Genomic DNA, 20,298 nt, shown 5'->3' on the forward strand with positions numbered 1-20,298 from the left:
AGTTTTTGGTTTCTTGTTTTTTTTTTTGGGGAGGGGGGGGGGGGGACTAGCAACTAGGATCTATGCATTTTGCAAATTCAAACCATGTTTTAGAGTTTCTCTGCTCAGCTGTTCAAATCAAGAATTGCAGCATTCCAAAGGGAGAACACTGGGATTCATTAAATAAAGTTATTCTTGGTGTTGCAGTTTTGCCATTCTTTTCCTCCAGTGTTAGCTGAATGACCCCATGACAAAGTGATTGCAGGTGGCCTGTGCAAGTGGACCTGAGCTTACTGTACTGCACTGTGTGAGACTGAAGAAAACGTCAAAAGGAAAACAAATCTTAGAAAACAAACTATAACCTTTGCAATACATTAATTGTTATAATGCATACATGGCATCAAAGGAAATGAGCAAACTGTTACAATATGGCTAATTGTATGCTGATTTATATTTTATTTGATATGCAAAACATGTCTTTGAACTGAATGTGGAGATAACCAAGCAAAAAACCCACAAACCACACCAAACAAATATTTATGGGCTGTTTATATAATATTGTCACTCTATACAAATTATATAGCAAAAACAAATAACATTGCAGTACTTAAAGCATAAGAAATTAAGATGAATAATTTCACACTCAGAATGCGGTTCTAGATTTATTATCCAAAACTATATTATTGCACCATCCTCTGAAAACTCTAGATACTAAACTGCATGAAAAAACTGTTTGGGTCATGTTGAAGATTAAGGCCTCATCCACATGGACGTTCGAAACGAACGCCCTCTGATCGCCATTTTTTCCTGCGTTTTGTAGCTGCGTTCGATTGGCGTTTCACTGGCATTCGCTTGACGCTGTTTAACACCAGCCTGATGCCCAATCTGTAGTTTCGTGTATTTACCTGTGGGGGCAGTAATTACTCTTAAGGTTTCTAATGTATATTTCAAAATTTAAACAAGATGACGAAATCACATTGTAAAGTTCTAGTTTTACACTTAAAAATTACTTTCAAAACGTGCATAATTTCCGTCTTTCATTTTCATTTTTTTTGTGATTTTGTGAGTTTTTCTTTACAGATGTCCAGATTTCCAGTTGCCTACTGAGCTTTTTAAATTGGTATTTTAAGCGACAATATTAGCACCAGTTGGGTTGGGTTACTCGGTTGGGTTACTCGTAATATTGGTATTGTACCAGCAGCTGATTAATTCACTGCTGGTCCAATACCGATATTACAAGTATCACATTTTCCGTAAAATGTGGTTTCTCGCAGTTGTCGTACAGAATCATGGGACATATTCGGTCATCCAGAACGCTAACCGAACGCCATGTAAACGCAATAGCGTCATTTTCCTCGCGTTCGTCAGGGATTTTACGCCAAGAAAACGTTGCATGCAGCGTTTATTTGACGCCACCTGAAAGCGTAGCCGGCCGAACGCCAGTGCTGAACGCCCGTGTGGATGCTTTGATTTGCTCCAATGAGCAGAAAAACGGTCGGCGCTCACCTGGCGCCACGAACGCCAGAAAAACGCCTGGTACAGACGTCCGTGTGAACGAGGCCTTACTAAGCAGTAACTGAACCTCTTGACCCTTACTGTGTATAAATGTATTAAGTCACAGATGCATAATTCTCTGTTGGTAGAACAGAGCGTCGGAATTAAGGAGCAGGTGTACTTAATAAAGTGGCTGCCTGGTTTTCAGTTAAAGTGGCCAACCTCTGTATTTCTCTATAACATTCTATGTGAGCTTTACAATCATTTCACTGAACAAGCAAATAATTTATTGCAAACCAAAAATTCAAAACAAATTCTGTGATGTGTACAAACAACATTTGAGTGTATTATTAACTTTAAAAATATATATAATTTAACCATCAGAAATACACAGAGGCCATTTTTTAAACTGAAGTTTCGATTTCGGCTTGAGAATAGAGATTAAATAGGGCTGTACTGCAAGATGCTTACTGATTCACATTTCCCCTATGTTCTTGCTGATAACAATCTGCTTCCACTGTTTCTCAAAGAAAGCTTTGAAAACACTGAAAGAAAGACAATCCTGCCTTCGTTGTTCGCTCACAATTTGTAGCTATGGAACACTGTTTCATACAGTAACTGTGCAGCACATCCAAGTGTAAGTGCAATGCATATGCTGGTGAGGAAGTAACATCAAAACAGAATAGAAGAACTAGTGTTGAGTTCTATTTTGTAATTCAAGAAGACATATGAGACTGTGGAATGCAGTTTTGCATCAGCACAGATCTTTTTACCACTCAGCCAGTTTGGTCTATGGTACTCATTAGAGTGTTCTGCGAATGCTTTGATCCAAACCCATTTCTCCCATATGCTCAGTCCTTTCAGTCCCAAATAATAATAAAAATAATAATAGCAAGTGTTCCATATCATGCATATTGTCATGCTGCGTATCCCTTCCTCCTCGTTCTATCCCTCGTGTGGTTCTAACAATCCACACCTGTTGCTTGTTTAATCTTACCTCTGATTACAGACCTCGTGTGGATCACCCCAGCTGCCTCTCCTATGCGCCCTCGTTAGTGATGTATAAAGTGCTTCCCTGTCGTGAACTCCCCAGTCTGGTCATTCCTACTTGTGTGTGCTCTGTGCCTTGAGTTCCTGCCTGTTTCTCCTCTCCCTGTTTTGTCCCCTCGTGGTCTGTTTCATTTGCCCTATCTGCTTTGCAGTATCCTTTTGAATTTTTTCCCCCCCGATGTCTGTTTTCGCCTCTGTCCTTGCCCTTGATGTGACATAATTACCAGACTCCCCAACATTCCTGGTGGCCTGCACCCCTGCTCTGGCTAATGGGGATCTATTCATCTGGCAGAGTGCCCCAGAGACTGAGGGGGTTCCAAAGTCCCTGGGAAACATCCTTTCTTAAAGCGGCGGATTTCCTCCAGCCGGTGACCGACAGGTTTTCTTGCTTATCTCTGGCTCAGACCCCCAAGACGTGGTGGAGATCCTCTGTCTGCTGATTGAGTTACATGGGGCTCACAACTCTTTGCAGCTCTTACTGCTGTAGCTGGGCGCAGGAAAAAAAATGTGGCAAAGGCTAGCAGGTTCCCCAACCCCCTGCCCAGGAGATGCTGCTGCTCCTTCACCTGTCCTTGGTGAGATCCCTGCTGAACCTGTTCTGATCCCAAATGAACCCCCCCACCTGTTTTCCAAGGTATCCCAGTCTGTCCAGAGCTCTACCTGATTCCAGGCGTGTTTGAGCTCAACTGGTCTCCCATGGTGCTCTGGCCCATTCGCTGATGTGCCCAATGAGCTCCACCGGTTTCCAGAGATGCCCACTGAGCCTGGCCTGCTGTCAGTGGTGTCCATCATGCTAGCCTCTGCCGCTTTGCTAGCGCCCAGCCCCGATGGGGCCTCTGCCTTCCTGGAAGTGCCCTGCTCTGCTTAATCCCGGAAGTCCCAGTTCAACACCACCTGCCTCCAGAGGTGCCGATCGAGCTCTGCTTCCCACCCGACATCCTGGCTGTGCTCTGCTCGTCTTCAGAGGTCCCTGCTGCCTGCTGCTCACCTGCAGCTATTTCTTAGTCAGCTCCTGCCTGCTGCTTGCCCACTGGCTTACAGCCCTGAGCCTGACCCTGCACTGACCACCAGCCCCAAGCCTGACTCTCTCTCTGCCACCAGCTCAGAGATGGTGAACCCAGAGAGGACCCTCCAAATGACCTAGAGTGGGACCCCTCTGGTCTGGCCCTGAGTCCTGCACCGTGGACCCTGGTTCCTATCTTGAGCTTGAACCACCTATGTCCCCTGTGCTGAGGTGGCCTCTGGTATCAACAGGGGTCCAAGAAGAGGGCTGGCTGTCTTGGTCTCCCAGAGATGGAGATGGGGGCAACTCCATTCGCAGCTGCTGTGCCAGCCCCTCAGGGCCCTTGGGCCCCTCCAGTTCCTGTTCCTGCCCCTTTCCCTATCCTCACCCTGCAGGTTCTCCTTCACTCTCAGCCCCCTGCGCTGTGGTCCTGGCAGCGCCCCCCTTTCCCTGTACTACAGCACCACTCGGCCCCAGCCCCGTCATCCTCTTGGCTCCAACTGGTTCTGCTGGCCTCCCACAGCCTGGGGGGGGGGGGCAGCTTGTGTCCCTGGGTTCAAGCCCCACTTCCTGGGGCTTATATGAGCCCCCTGCCAAGCCCAGTTCCCATTTTTGCCCAGCTGTCTTCCTCTTGTCAATGTAAGTGACAAATACAAATGAACTCGAGTTCGGATGTGAGCTAGCAGGCAAGCAGGTCTGTTTTGTAATAATTACAAAATGAAATCAAAGGTAAGAATGATCAGACACATATAATCAAAGCATGAATACAAATAATTAACCAGCTTTCTACATTTGTCTTGAATAGCATGTTTTTGTTTTACTCCCATCAATTGGTTGTCCATTTCAAAAGAACTTCTTTGATCGTGAGGTTGATAAAAACATTTGTGGCATTGGATGGTTGATGGTCGACAGCAGTTTGTCTGTTTAAAATATTTATTTTCATACAGATTTGGTATCAGTTTTTTCTATTGGTAATGGCACACAACACTGCAAAATCCCTTGCATACTGCGCAATGTATACTATTGTTGCTTGAAGTATAGTTACATTTTTATGAACTGATGCCATGCCTCAAATACACTATTAAAATGTAGATGATATACAAAGTCCTTCCAAGTTCAAACTACTTATCCTGGAGGTCACACAGGGGAGGGGCAGCATAGGGCATAAGACAGGGGTACCCCCTGTGCAGGATGACAGTCCTGTGCATATGTATGATATATGCACAGTCATACGCTATAGGCAATATAGAAATGCCAATTAGCGCAGCTGCATGTCTTTGGACTGCAGAAGGAAACCCACAAAATATAAACTACATACAGTATGTGTAAATCAGGGGCAATGTTCAGACTACTAACCCTGGAGGTCTGTAGTACCAATGCTATCCACTGACCCAACTAATTTACAACAGGAGGTATAAAAATCAGTCAAATGCAAATTAAAAAAAAAAGTACTTGATTGTCCCTTGATATGAATACTTTGTTCATATATTGAAACAGTTTGATTGAATCTCTTTCACTTCTCTACGACAGTGTTTCCCAACCCAGTCCTCAGAGACCCCCTGAAAGTCCACGTTTTTGCTTTCTCCCAGGGAGCAAAAATGTGGACTGTCTAGGAGTCCCTGGGGACCTGTTTGGAGAAACTAATTGCTGTATTCTGTATGGGACTAATTGAAGAACCCCTTATTTTTACTTGCATACTCCCACTTGTGGAAACACATTTAGCAGTTCAGAGTGTATTAAATGCAAAGTTTCCATTTCAAAGATATATCTGTTACCAGCAATGGGGGGGCTGCTTTCAAAGATGACTGTCTCACAAAGCACAGCAGTTTGCAGAAGAGCTTTTAACTGCCAGTGAATAAAAGCTTTGGCATTTTCCCTCTACCCCTCTTTCCCCATCATCTTTCGCTCCTGTTTTGTGAAGGCAACTCTGGACGCTACGGACACAATTAAGCACCGAGTTATGAAATTATATCCCTGACACCGGTAAATGGAAAAGTGAGTTGGAGGGGGTAGGAGGAGAGAGTCCATTCGCCACTCTCTAGGGTCTCAGGAAATTCTATTAGATCAAGACCAGACCATAATAGGCAGGCACATTTTTGCATCTCTATCTCTGACTCTCTTCCTTTCTAATCCACAGTACTGCTGTAGGGACAAAGCAGATTTTACCAGCTGGTCAAACACCATCTGCAGTAATGGTGGAATATAGGTGCAAGTGCCTTGTTGACTTTATAATTTAATGGAGATAATATTACAAATATTAGGTGCTTTCACACTACTGGAACTTTTTATGGAAGCAGAACATTTTTCCGGAACCAGGGACTTTTGTCATGTTCACAGGCAGTAGAAGAACCATTTTTTTAGTACCTTCTCCAAACTAAGTGCTTTCATTCAAACACAAACTACTGGGGTGGAGCATACCGCAATAGCTTGCTGATTGGTTGACCACATGCACCAATGCTAACATGGAAGTTACGCAAAGTGCAGAAAAAGAGAGGTAGTGGACCATAAATTCAGCAGATGTAATTATTTTGTACCCTAGTTACATTTAATGCATTAAGAATAACTAGGGTGCAAAATATATAAATAAAAGGATGTGTCCAATTTTGATCACGATCAATCACTCCAGTGACTAACAAAACAACTTATTTATCCTCCGTTGTTGTGGGGTTTTGGTGTAGTTTCGTATGAAGTTGTGTGTGAAGTTTAATGCACTTTTTGCATCTCCCATGCTTATTTACCATAAAGGTCTCAGTTCCTGTTGTGTGGTGTGAAAACAACACATAAAAGGGTCCAAGAGCTACAAAAGTTCCAGACCAAAGGGCTTTCTAACCAGGGACCAGGTTCTGGAACTTTGGCATGAAAGTGTCATATATTTCATTGAGAACTTTTGAGAAAATTGTGTGAAATTTCCTCCTGCTGTCCTCCTCCAAGTGACCCCCTGCTCCTCCTGCCTTGGGCCCTGTGCTACCTGAGCTGCCTCTGTACTGGGGAAATTCAAGAGATGTAAACAGAACACTTTATTGCCAGTATGCACAAACACACCAGAACTGAAATGAAACTATGACACTTCAGTGATCCCTGTGGGAATTTCTCTTTTCACTTACCCCATCTTGCTCTCCATAGGAGAGAGCAAGCTTGGCAGTGAAGGGCAGCCACCTGCAACAGCACCCATGGAGCTAAGAGTTAAAGGCCTTGCTTAAGGGTCCACAGATGTGGCTATTCTGCCAAGGCAGGGTTTGAACATTCCCATCAGAGGCAAAGATGTTTAGCCCTCTGAGCTGCATCCTGCCCCACTGGTTGTGGTTTCGTGCCAAACCTGAAGTATGAGACAATATTACAAGACACTTAGGAGAAACACTTCACAGTACAATAAACACAAAACTAAAAATACAATAGAAACTAGAAAGGGGGCCTGTCGGTACAAAAGCATCGTATTCCCCAGACAGACCCGCCGCTTCTAATCCGTACTCATCCCACATTAACCAAACGGCACAATTTCTAGAAGTACTGGATGGATCACCAGGAAATGTGAAAGTTAATAAATGTGCTTTTACCCAAATGTGTCATGACAGAAAGAACTAAAGACTCAAGGGCAGGCATTGTGGCAAAACAAAAAGGCAGCTCATTGAACTTAATGAACAGAGACTGGAAATAAACAGGATCACGAGGGATTGAAATGGGAGGACTGGCACAGAGGAGGGCACAGGCAACAAGAAGGTTCAATGTCAATGACAGGACTGGGGATGACGAGACAGACAGGTACTTAAGTAAAAAAGACTAACAAGGGGCTAACGAGAGGCAGTTGAGAATGATTTACACACAAGGGTTAGGAACAAGAAGGAAGACAAGAGGCAGAGTCCTGCACGGGTCCACTTTTGGAGACCTGCACCCGCACAGTACAGCACCACACCCGCCCGGGCCCGTTAACATTCCGCCCGTACCCGTGATAAATTACACACAATTATTTTTTCTATGCACCTCTCAACGTGACAAGCGCTAGGCCTACATGAATTTTGAATTGAAACAAAAAAGTCAGTTTAACACAAAATCAAATCAGATAGATCTAAGCTATCCATACTGTGACGAGCGTGAAAGAGAGAACACGACGACACGCTCCAGCAAGGATTCAGACGTGTATGTGAATGTTTGTCGAGGCGGTTCTCTAATGGTGCGTTAGTTTTTCTCTCGGAACTCAGAAATTCCGAGTTGAGTGACATCATGTCCAACAATCTCCCGTTCGAGCTACCGCATCTCGGAACAGACATGGCTGCCTTCATGAACACACTGCTGTGTGTTGTTGCGTTATATTTTAGCAGATTTGGAGTGAGATAATTTTTTCCGAGAGACAAACAAACAAGAAACACGAACTAGTCAAACCACATTAAAAGCTTAATAAAATATTTTAACACATTCATAACAATATTCTTTTTTCAAGAGGCAAACAAACCAAAGACACTAACAAGTCTGGTAAAAATCTGATATTGCATGATAGGATACTGTTTACGGTCATAAATCAAACACGTGCAGTTACATTTATAGCTATTAATACATTTAACAAAATAAACATTTTTAAAGATTTATAAAATAGAATTACTGTTGAGTGTGTAAGCGGCCATGTTGAAATTACGTCACAGGGGCAACTCGAACAACAAAATCTTGTCCGACATCAACGTCATAAAAGAGGCGTGTTTCCGACGGGAAGTGACGTTTTTCGTGACGTTTTCATCCGAGTTCCGACTTGGAGAGAAATAATCGAAAGCACCATAAGGTACCCCCAACATACTGAACACACTGTGATGATGAGAATTTGTACATGATAGTGTAATACATAGATATTTTCGCTTATATGTTATTTTTGCAGGCTACAATACTGTTTTGATTGACCTGCTACCCGCCCGTGTGTAATGAATTACCCGCCCGTAAAATTCCAGAACATTAAAATCTGCCTGTTTCAGCAACTATCTGCAGGTACCCGTCGGGTACCTGCGGGTACCCGACCTGGTGCAGGACTCTGACAAGAGGGGTGAATGAGTAACAGGCATGGCTTGTTAGGGCTATGACAGGAAGCGACAGGTAGGGATACGGCAAAATGCTCTGAGTCCTTGTTGTGACATGTAACTCTGAAACAATGCCTGTTCACTTATTACACATTCCACTTATATGGCAAAATGCACAATGTTTCCCAGCCAATCAGATGGTCACTTGTATTTCTTTATTTCTTTTGTCTTAATGTTCATGTCTTTACATGTCATTCATATTATTTAGATAATTGTAACAGACACACCAAAGGTATCTATGGAGCCCAAAACAGGCCACAGATGTTTTTTTTCCTTTTTTTGTGGGCATGATGGATTAAATTGTGAAAACATTTATTATTGTTTACAGACTACAGACTATGGGGTTCACGTTGCAGGATTGACCCCCCCTGAGCCCATATCTGGGGTCTCATGTATAATGACGTGCATAGAATTCACACTAAAACATGGCGTACGGACAAAACTAGGAATGTGCATAAGCAAGAAAAAATCCAGATGCATAAAACTGTGTATAGGCACAGATCTACGCAAATTCCCTTTATAAATCCCAATTAGTGTGAAATTTTATGTACGTGACCGAGCCCACAGCCACTCCCCCGACCCGCCCATAATTATGTATGTTTGCATATGTAAATCTGTATAAATACTCGTTTTGTTCTGTTTTTCTTAAACAACAATGGATAAACCACGTGGGAAAAAGAACGATTTTGTGCCAGATTAGTGCGAAGTGGAGGTCATGTTAACAGAAATCGAGAAAATAAATGTGATATTATTTGGTGGTTTAAGTAGTGGCATCAGCAATAAATGAAAGTTGACGGAGTGGCACAGCATGGCGGAGTCAATTAAAAGTGTTGGTTCCGAAATTCGTATGGTGGCCGAAATTAAAAAGAAGTGGTTGGACATTAAAATCGACGTGAAAAAACGAGCAGTCTTAACAGCACAGGCGGAGGTAGTGGGATTCTCGATCTCACACCCTTTGAGCAACGAGTTGCTGTGATGATTGGGGACACACTTTTATCGGGTGAGAGGGATGCTGATGTCAGCGCAGGTGAGTTTTTCTCGTACCATACTTGTTTGAATTACTTGCATGTTTATGAATAACACGTAGGGCGCAGATCCGGTGTTACTTTCATTTATTCTGTTTGTTTATTCTTACAGACAATAGTGCAAGAGGTGCCCCCAGTGCCGAGGACGACACAGGCGGTGATGGTGCTGCTGTGCCAAGCACATCTTTGGGCGCTGGCTGCACACATTCCCATGCCTCAGAAACCGGGGGGGAGACCATCCGGCCGTGTGCTGACTGAAGCTGCGCTGCAGTCACAAAAAGAAATCGTAAATTCATATTGCCAATGAATTGAAACATCTCAATGATACGCTGTGTGATACTGAAGTTGTAACGCTGTTCCATTTGGCGGAAAATTTGGTGGCTCAGGGTCAGATTCATCTTGCCTAAGCTGTTCAGATACCGGCAAACCACCATTTTGTGCCAGATTATGCAACACGCTACATGCGTGTACAATGCGACACACTTTTTGCGGACTGCATTTATAGCGGCACCCCAGCGGTCTGGTCCAGGCAGTGCCAGCAGCCTTTAAGTTGCCCTAAAGTGCGCTCTACCACCGCCTGAGCCCGAGAATGGGGGGCAGCATTATAACGCCGCTCCTGTTCATTCTGTGGGTTTGCGAGCGGCGTGAGAAGCCACAACTTCAGTGGGTACCCACTGTCCCCTAAGAAGTTGTCAAATGGTTAAATCAAACAAAGCTTACAGAATTGGGCCAAATTATAAAATGGGAAAAATCTTCTTACTGAGCAGCCAGCCATCACGTACCACCCCATTTTCAAGTTTGTTTCCAACACTACTGTTTCTGAGATTGAACGAATCATGGGATGAGCCAGGCCATCTAGCCACAACATTAATGCAGGGGCGTCAGAAGAATTTTGAATGTGGGAGGACACACTGGCATAAAACTAATGTTTTATGTTAAATGTGGGGTGATTCAAACAAATAATTATGAAAGGTGAGGGGACACGTCCCCCTCAGATTTAATGCCGGCGACACCCATGCATTAATGAGACGCATGTTCGAACCGCACATAATTTGTACATTAATAGAGTGAAAGTGCTTTCTATGCACATAAGCAAATTTGTTCTCTGAAGGTGCCTTTATAGCAATGTGCGCGCAGTCGATGGCTCTGATTACATTGGGAAAACCGGACATCGATGCAAATTGCGCTTTAATCTTTGCCTGTTCAACCACAGTGTAAGGAAATTTTATATATCTGGGTGACAAGCGGATTATGCCGTCCCATACAGCTGGCATGGCGCGACTCAGTGTTGACTGAGAAATACCTGGTCCGCAAGTTCTAGCTGAAAAGCACCTGTGGCTAAGAACCCGAGAGTGGACAGAACCTCTAAAGGAACAGGTATAACGCAATTCCTCGTCATCTGCCTTTGTAATGCCAGCCCCAGTTCAGCACATAGCTAGAAAAGCATTGCTCTTGGAAATCTGAATCGACTTAGAAGCCAGTCATCATCATGGACCAAGAAATCACTATGATCCCTGAATACGCGCTCTCTTCTAATTCTTCCATAAGCTATGTCTTCCAATAACACAAGAGTTGCCATGGTAGTTGTAATAGTTCTGTCATTTTCTGCACCGTTTTATTGTTACAAATTGATTAACGTTGCCGTACATTTGTAAACAACATATAATTAATGTCGGTGTATTTGGTAAAGTCAGCGTCATGATTGTGAGTTTAAAAAGGGAAACCACATGCAGTAGCAATGACTTGCCACTGAGTGCCGTCCGTTTACAAAAACATGCATACGCCGTGTCTGGAGCTGTCGTGAGAATGTGCATAGCGGTACGCCAAGTTTCGTTTTGGAAACGGGCGTACGCAACATTTTTGTGCGTATGCACCGTTTATACATGAGGCTCCTGGACTTACTGTACTATAACTCAAGTGTAGGCAGCTGCTTGGGCCCCCAAAAAGCAGGGGCCCTACGAAGACAGAATTACTAGAAATTACATTTATGGGTATAAGATAATCTAATTTAAATTATAACAACCTGTCTGTTATTTGCATTTTTAGCAACAGTTTTCAGGATAGACAGAGTTGCACCTGATCCCATGTGAAATGGACTATTCCTACTTTGAGACTTTACACTAGTCAGCTTTCAAACTGTAGTCTAGTGGTACAATTTGTTTCACTGCTAAGCAAATGGCATAAAATAGGTTAATAGAAGAAGAAAACAACAAAACAACAAAAAGATAACATTACATCTCCCATGTCTTTGAATCTTTCCCATTAGAGTGGAGAGAACTAAATTAAATAAACGTGCGCATAAATTCAAGCCTAGCCTTAGCTTCGCTATCCTAGGCTACTACCTAGGACCACAGGGAAAGAGCGAATGTCAAACTTCTCAAACCTGCCACCGACGTGATGCTACCACTGCTAAGGAAGGGATCATGGCCAGTCAAGCTGTTTAACAAATATTTTATAAAATACAAATATAAACAAAATAAAAATGCACTTCCAGGACCCACACACTGTTACTCATATCAGTCATATAAAACAGATCCAGCAGCAAAAGTTCCACCACACACAGTAAAACAAGTAAATCTGTTGTCAATAAAGTGTACATGCTATTCCAAATCTGCAGCAGATAATACACAGATAGACGGCACTGGGGATAAAAGTCAAAAGTTACAATAACAAAAGTTTTTACACTAAAGTACAGCAGGCATTCGGCATGTACTTAGTCCAGCACAATCCCAGCATAAAGGTTCCACATGGGCTGCAACCCTGCACAACTTCCTCTGCCGGTGCCTGTGTGATCCCACAGCCTCCCCTACAATCACGGGACCTCGTCCGGCTGGCTGGGGTGTGGCTGGGGTGTGGTACAGTCACTAAGCTGTTTGTAAACAGGTACTACTCAGTTCGACATGCAACAATCATAACAACTGAAAAAAAATCCTCAAAATGTGTAAGGCACAAAGCAAATCCACCACACACAAAAAAACAAACTAGATACATTAAAGGATGGAATCTGAGGTCACCTAATCCAATACAGTTTACAGGGTGCTTTCCACATGGCATAAATACACAACAAAAGCCAAAACATTGTCATAACTGGAAAGCACATTTATAATGTTCTTTGCTGTCAGAGTTTTGACTCATTGTGTCCCTTAAATGCCAGCTTCCTGACATGCCAAGAATTAAATCTCATTAATGAGCCTTTTCAGAATATCATGTTTTTATCTCACCACATTGTTGTGTTTAGCTGGAGATTCCCACCTTCGCCGATCAAATTATTAATCCTCACTATGGTTGCCATTTTCGATTTTAAGAAATAAGGGAGGCCTCCCCAATCTCTAATAATAAAATGAATTTCTAGCAGAGGTGCATTACAGACCAATAACTTGAACATATATAAACATATAGTGCAATGAGAGGTAGACAACTCATCAGCTCTATGTACCGGGTTTGGTGCAAATGAACAAAGATGTGTGCAAATGACCAGGTTGTTGTGCAAAGTCCATGTGCCCACTGAGTTTGTGTGTGGGAGGGGTGGTACAGAACTAGCATCTCATTGGTTGGAGGTAGAATGTGACAACAGAATCATGTGTGTTAGGGCAAGAGTCATGGTGGGTAGAAACTGCTCTGTATTCTTGCGGTCTGTGATTTCACACTCCTGTAGTGTTTATCTGATGCTATGTGAATAGGCTGTGCCGGGGCTGTGTCCTGTCATTCATGATTCTGTGGGTCCTCCTGATGACCCTAGTGTAATAAATGTTCTTCAGTGATGGTAAAGTTACTCCTGAGATCTTAGCTGATGTGAACAATCCAGGAAATTTCACTCTCTCTACCTCTGTCTCACCAATGTGCAGTGAATGATTTTCTGCCTGCTTTCTGCTCGTAGGAGTGGTGTTTATTAAATGAAGCGTGGCCGGGCGCATTGCCAGCCCGTTGCTATTTTAAGGTGCCATTCCCATTGGTTCATTTCATGTTACACCAAAAACACACCTCTCAGCAATTACGAGATTTAGGACAACCTTTTACCTACTTCAGCCGGCGCAAACTGCGCTTTGCGTTGGAGCGTCAGTCAGTTTGGATGGAATGACTGCCAACCAGCAATTGAGGCTGGGTGATATCATGTTGGTATTCCATGCATAATAATTCAATTCAATTCAATTTTATTTGTATAGGGTGTTTTCACCACATTACATTTTCTCAAAGCACTTAACCATGTCAATAATCACCAGGGGCCTCATGTATAAATGGTGCGTACATCCGTTTCCACACTCACGTCGAGATGTATAAAAATGAAATTTGGCATACCGCTATGCACATTCTCACGGCAGCTCCAGAAATGGCGTACGCATGTTTCTGCTCGGTTTTGTAAACGGACGGCACTCAGTGGCAAGTCATTGCTACTGCATGTGGTTTCCCTTTTTAAACTCACAATCATGACGCTGACTTTACCAAATACACCGACATTAATTATATGTTGTTTACAAATGTACGGCACCTGATTTTTAATCAATTTGTAACAATAAAACTGTGCAGAAAATGACCGAACTATTACAACTACCATGGCAGCTCTTGCGTTATTGGAAGACATAGCTTATGGAAGAATTAGAAGAGAGCGCGTATTCAGGGATCATAGTGATTTCTTGGCCCATGATTATGACTGGCTTCTAAGTCGATTCAGATTTCCAAGAGCAATCCTTTTGGAGCTGTATGCTGAACTGGGGCCAGCATTACAAAGGCAGACAACGAGGAATTGCGTTATACTGTACCTGTTCCTTTACAAGTTCTGTCCACTCTCGGGTTCTTAGCCACAGGTGCTTTTCATCGAGAACCTGCAGACCGATCGGGTATTTCTCAGTCAACTTTGAGTCGCGCCATGCCGGCTGTATGGGACGGCATAATCTGCTTGTCACCCAGATATATAAAATTTCCTTACACTGTGGTTGAACAGGCAAACATTAAAGCGCAATTTGCATCGATGTCCGGTTTTCCCAATGTAATCAGAGCCATCGACTGCTCACACATTGCTATAAAGGCACCTTAAGAGAATGAATTTGCTTATGTAAATAGAAAGCACTTTCACTCTATTAATGTACAAATTATGTGTGATTCGAACATGCGTCTCATTAATGCATGGGTGGCGCCACCATTAAATCTGAGGGGGACGTGTCTCCCTCACCTTTCATAATTATTTGTTTGGATCACCCCACATTTAACATAAAACATTAGTTTTATGCCAGTCTGCCCTCCCCCCACATTCAAAATGCTTCTGATGTCCCTGCATTAATGTTGTGGCTAGATGGCCTGGCTCAACCCATGATTCGTTCATTCTCAGAAACAGTAGTGTTGGAAACAAACTTGAAAATGGGGTGGTACGTGATGGCTGGCTGCTCGGTAAGAAGATTTTTCCCATTTTATAATTTGGCCCAATACTGTAAGCTTTGTTTGGTTTAACCATTTCACAACTTAGGGGACAGTTGGTACCCACTGAAGTCGTGGCTTGTCACGCCGCTCGCAATTCCACAGAATGAACAAGAGTGGCATCATAATGACGCCCATTCTCGGGCGATGGTAGAGCGCACTATAAGTCAACATAAAGGCTGTTGGCACTGCCTGGACAAGACCGGTGGGGTGCTGCTATACAGTCCACAAAAAGTGTGTCACATTGTACATGCATGTAGCATGTTGCATAATCTGGCACAAAATCGTTCTTTTTCCCACGTGGTTTATCCATTGTTGTTTAGGAAAAACACAGAACAAAACAGGTATTTATACAGATTTACATATGCAAATATACAAAATTATGGGTGGGTCGGGGGGTGGGGGGGTGGCTGTGGGCTCCTTCACGTGCATAAAATTTGATGCTAATTGGGATTTAGAAAGGGAATATGCTTACGCACAGTTTTGTGCATCTGGAGTTTTTCTTGCGTACTTACATTTCTAGTTTTGTCCGCACGCCATGTTTTAGTGTGTATTCTAGGCGCGTCGTTATACATGAGGCCCCAGGGTTTCAGATGACGGGCAAAACATTTGGTCGGACGCCAGCTTTTCAGTTCTATAAAGACATTTATTTAAGCCCACAATTTGGTAAGCAGATTAGTAGTACTGCTAAAATATTAATGATATGTGTTTTGTGGCACCCAAAAGTTAGTAATCAGTATAAACCTTATGTTTATTCAATTCGGTTAGCGGAGCACACCATATAATACTGTTTTGGTATAGAATGGTTTGGTATACTTCACTGAAGGGGCTGTTAAGGAGCAGCTCAGTAGCCATGACATCTTTACAAAGAGGAGATATTGTGAATAAACAAGGTAAAAATACGTCAGTGATGTGGTGGTATTTGCAATTTGAAGTCCAAAATTTATTAAACATAAGGACTGGCCAAATTTATACTGATTACTAATTTTTGGGCATCATAAAATGCCTCAGTAATATTTCAGCAATCTAAATACAGTATTAGCAGTCTAACATAGTTGTTCTCATAGTTGCTGTTTAGGTGTGAAAGCACTGTGTGCATGGCAAATAGGTTGAACATAGATGGATACCTTGGCATTTCATTGTTTTTGTCTGAGCAAAAGTAATAGTTTGGTTACAAAAGTAGGGATCTTTCTGCTGCTACCAGTGAAGTTCATTAACATAGATATAATACTATAAATGAACTAATGTATCAAGATAACATGTTCAAGAAGCTAACAGGTTTATTTCTATAGATATATATTTTTTTCCTTGTGTCCATGTCAGTGGGAATATGGGGACACTGTCCTTTATTAAAATTGTTAAGCATTTGAGTTGTTAATAAAACTGTCAATCTGTCATTTTCTTTTCATCTAACTCATACTCTTGAAGCTCTGTAGTAACCTATGACGTGCCTTGACACATGGGCATAGTTTCTCTTTTTCTTACAACTGCTTCAGATCATTTTACTACCTGGCAAATATTATACAAAAAGATTAAAAAAACACCATTTTATAATGGTTGAGATACACACACATTCAGCAAACCATGAGAGCATGTAGCTGCATAGATGTGACTTTTCTGATGTCAGATTCCCTCTTTACTATATCCATGTTTCTTAGTCCTGTGTAGTTGTGATGCAAGCGATTAAATATGGATTTATGGGTTCTCTTACAGAAGGGGCTACGTTTGAACAGGGAGAAACAGAGAATAGCAGAGTATTGCACTTGCACACACATACAAAATGCGAGCCAGATCCCAGCTTGTCTCCCCTGGGAAAAAACCCAATCCATTCAGCAGCTGCTTGAGGAGGGGGTTTGCTGTCCCACAGGGGTGCCTTTCTTCTTCCGAATAGGAGTGTGGGGAGATCCTGTCCTTTATTGTACTGACTGAAAAAGATACTCAACCTGTCTGGGCCTACGGAATGAAGGAGAGAGAAAAAGGAAATAAAGACTCAAATCAGGGCTAGGGGAAAGGAGAAAGAAGGAAAAGACTGACTAAAGAGAGGAATAAGGCCCTTTCGTCCAAAAGTAATCATCTCCACAGTAGTCCCAAGTCAAATGTATTTTGTGTAGAAAAAAGCAGGCTGTGTAACTTGAATAAAATTGTCACATGGCTGGATACAACATTGTCTGGTAAATCACAATGGAACCACAAACTGCCAGTTTGATGAGGAAACATTCACAACATACTTTCCCAATTCTTACTCAGTGACGAATTGCTTCAGTCTTCATTATATTTTCTTCAGAGGAGAACATTACATTACAGACTTTATAAGCAAGTTAACACAAAGTCTGGTCCTTTTTTCAGAAGGCACATTTTCAGCTTACCAACACCTAGTAATCTATAAGAAGCTGTAAGGAATTAAGTTGTCTATTGTAGTAGACATATCAGTTCACAGGCAGCTAGCCACAATATGGTAATACATATCAGCATAGCTTGCTGCACAAGTCGTCAAGTCCTTATTAAAGCCAGGTGCTGCTGATTTACACCCTTGTGATGTGAAGCATATTGTTGCAGGCATTCTGTTAAAGGGCCCTGCCCGGTTCCATTCCTAGTGAAGCAGGTCATTCCATCCCGCTGTTCTACAGCCTACAATCATGTAGACCATGTACCATTAAAATGTAATAATGTACTTATCACTGTCAGTTTGTCAGATTTCCTTTTTTTATTGCTTCATTCCATCTAGTCCAAGACAAGGAAGGGAACAACAGAATTACTCAACATATATCCCACACAAGAAGCTGTTCTGTGATATGAACGAGCAGATGAAAGAACTGTAATTTGAAATAAGATCTATGGAAAACATTACAGGCTGGACAGGCAGTCCTGTTAGGTGGAGTATGTGCTGACATATCAGTGCTATCGCTTAGGTAAGGCTATCCAGAAACCTGAAGAAAATGTTGGTTTGATGGAGTGGTGGTTGGGGTTAGTGGTTCATGAAACTCGAAGAGTCTATGTTCGATTGCTTATAACATAAAAACATCAGAAGGTATGGAATAGGTTCAATTTGCTAAATGCAGAAAGGAGCTGTAATTGATCATTTTCAAAGAAAATTGAAGAGTAAATTTCAAAACTGACTCACTTGATTTTTTTTGTTGTTTTTGAGATGAGACCGCCAGTGACCTAATGTTAGGGTTCATTCGGCTGTCATACAGTCCAACAAAGGACTTTCGTTACATTTCCAAATCTAGGTCTGTAAACCCTTATCCATGGACTGTTAGTTTTGGAAATTTGCTTTTTTTATTGTTATTGTTTACAAAGCCATTTCAAGAGACATTTCTCCATATATAAATGTGAACCCACGTTGAAGAGAGACATAAGATACTGTTTTGTAATTTTGATGCTGTTCTGTGCTGAGCTGGTTATACAGTACCTGCAGCTCTGTGCATCCTGGGATGGGCTGATTGGGTAAGTAGCTATTAAAACAGAACAAATGGATATGGTGTTGATTAAATTGAGCATGCCCTTTAAGGAATATATCTGTGCAATCCCATCTTTGCTCTGGAGAATTTCAGAAAATAAAGTGAGTTAAACCTAATTAGTCACTTTGATAAAGAAGTTCCCTGGGTCTGAATCAATGAGAGTCTCATTAGTATAGTTCATATTTTAGCCAAGTGATCTTTTTAATGACAATGTGAGAATATAGCCCATGTGCACACATGGAAGTATAACCAAGAGTAAGATCACTGTGAAATAAATCATATCTTAAAATGTTACCTAATCTTAAAGATACATAAATTCTCTTCATAAACTTGTGTCAATTGCTTCCAGATTTTTTCCAGAAAGTATTGTAGATAAATCACTGAACTAGGTCTTCTAAAACATCCAGGACCTACTAAAATACTCTCTCACACACATATGCACACACACACACACACACACACACACACACACAGGTTTGTAAATATATCTTTGTGGGGATGTCAAATGTCAAAATAATAGGTTTTTATCACATTTTGGGGGACATTTGCTTCTCACAATATAATATAAACATAATCCGCATACACAAATATACATACACTCACACACACACACACCATTCTCACACACGAGGAACTTGATAACTGCTTGTCTCACTGAAATGGTTTCACCAGATTCTGAAATAGGTGCAGGAGCCAGTTGAGGCAATTTTAACACCAAGCGTCAAATGGTGCTAAATACCCTGATGCAAGAAATAAACGAATAGGAAGAAGGTTGCTAAATTGCAGTGCTTATAGTGAATCATCTAGTCCAGTTAATAAGTTAGCAATTGACAGTTTAAAATCTTGAAATGGCAGCCAGTCAGTCTACTGCTGCTGATGCACTTCTTTAATAGTGACAGCACAGGGTATATTTCACTGCATTTCACTAACAGGCCAAAAAATAAAGTATATAGTGAGCTGAAGGTTCACAAGTATGAAGTCACTTTATTTACAATACAGGGAGAGATTTAGTTCATCTCTCATATTTTTATATACACCCTTTTCTCACAGCTTTCTAAATCTGACACATAACCCCAGCCTTCGTTTGTCCCCCAATTCCTCAGATTATAATGAAAGAACACAGCTAACAAATTTCTGTGAGAGGGTGAGGCAGGACTGGTTTGAATTCTTATTACATTTTTTCTACATGGAAACATCTGTGTCCTCTTCTGACTTCAGTGTCATCATTCCCATGCTTCTACTATAATTGCATTTAACAGATTATGATATTTCTTGGTGCAGAAAGTAGCATTGCAGATGATAAATTGTACTTGTGACCTGATGGTATCAGGATTAGGTCAAAAGAGGGGTGAAAGTTTATTTTTGAGGGAGGCAAACCCTGCTGTGTCCACTAAACTGTGGTAACGGTATGCTGTTTGAGTTATTTTGTAACAGTTCAAAGTTCTCTGCTGCTTGTTTATTTAATAGACCATTGTTATGATGGTTAATCTCATTTATATGGGATATCTTCTTATCTAGAACTCATTTACAATACTTCAAATGTTGTCAGACAGTAAGAAGTATGAACAGTCATTCCTCAACCCCGATGACACAAGCATGGAAGTTTTAGATTTACCCAGCCTGAGTAGAGCATATACAGAGTAGAATATATACAGTATACCTGCATAACTTTTTCAGCTGCAATAAACTAATTTTTATAAAAACAGGATGATTTACCTGTCTTATCGAATGACAAAAGTAATAGAAAATATGATTTATTTTATATACAGTACCTTGAAAAAATAATACAATTATGTGCTTTTTTCATTTTTGGCAAATCC

The 20,298-nt window shown here is 41.7% G+C and overlaps 1 long non-coding RNA gene across 1 annotated transcript; it reads right to left on the minus strand.

Moving 5' to 3' along the window:
- Positions 1 to 32: 32 nt before the first annotated feature.
- LOC140590929 (uncharacterized) lies at positions 33 to 13,053 on the minus strand. Its single transcript, XR_011991833.1, has 3 exons — positions 12,830 to 13,053; positions 6,631 to 6,842; positions 33 to 6,510 (listed from the first exon to the last, which is right to left on the minus strand). It is a non-coding gene; the product is annotated as an uncharacterized lncRNA (long non-coding RNA).
- Positions 13,054 to 20,298: the final 7,245 nt, after the last annotated feature.

Source organism: Paramormyrops kingsleyae, chromosome 5 (genome assembly GCF_048594095.1).
Source record: "Paramormyrops kingsleyae isolate MSU_618 chromosome 5, PKINGS_0.4, whole genome shotgun sequence".
Classification (NCBI taxonomy): Eukaryota; Metazoa; Chordata; class Actinopteri; order Osteoglossiformes; family Mormyridae; genus Paramormyrops; species Paramormyrops kingsleyae.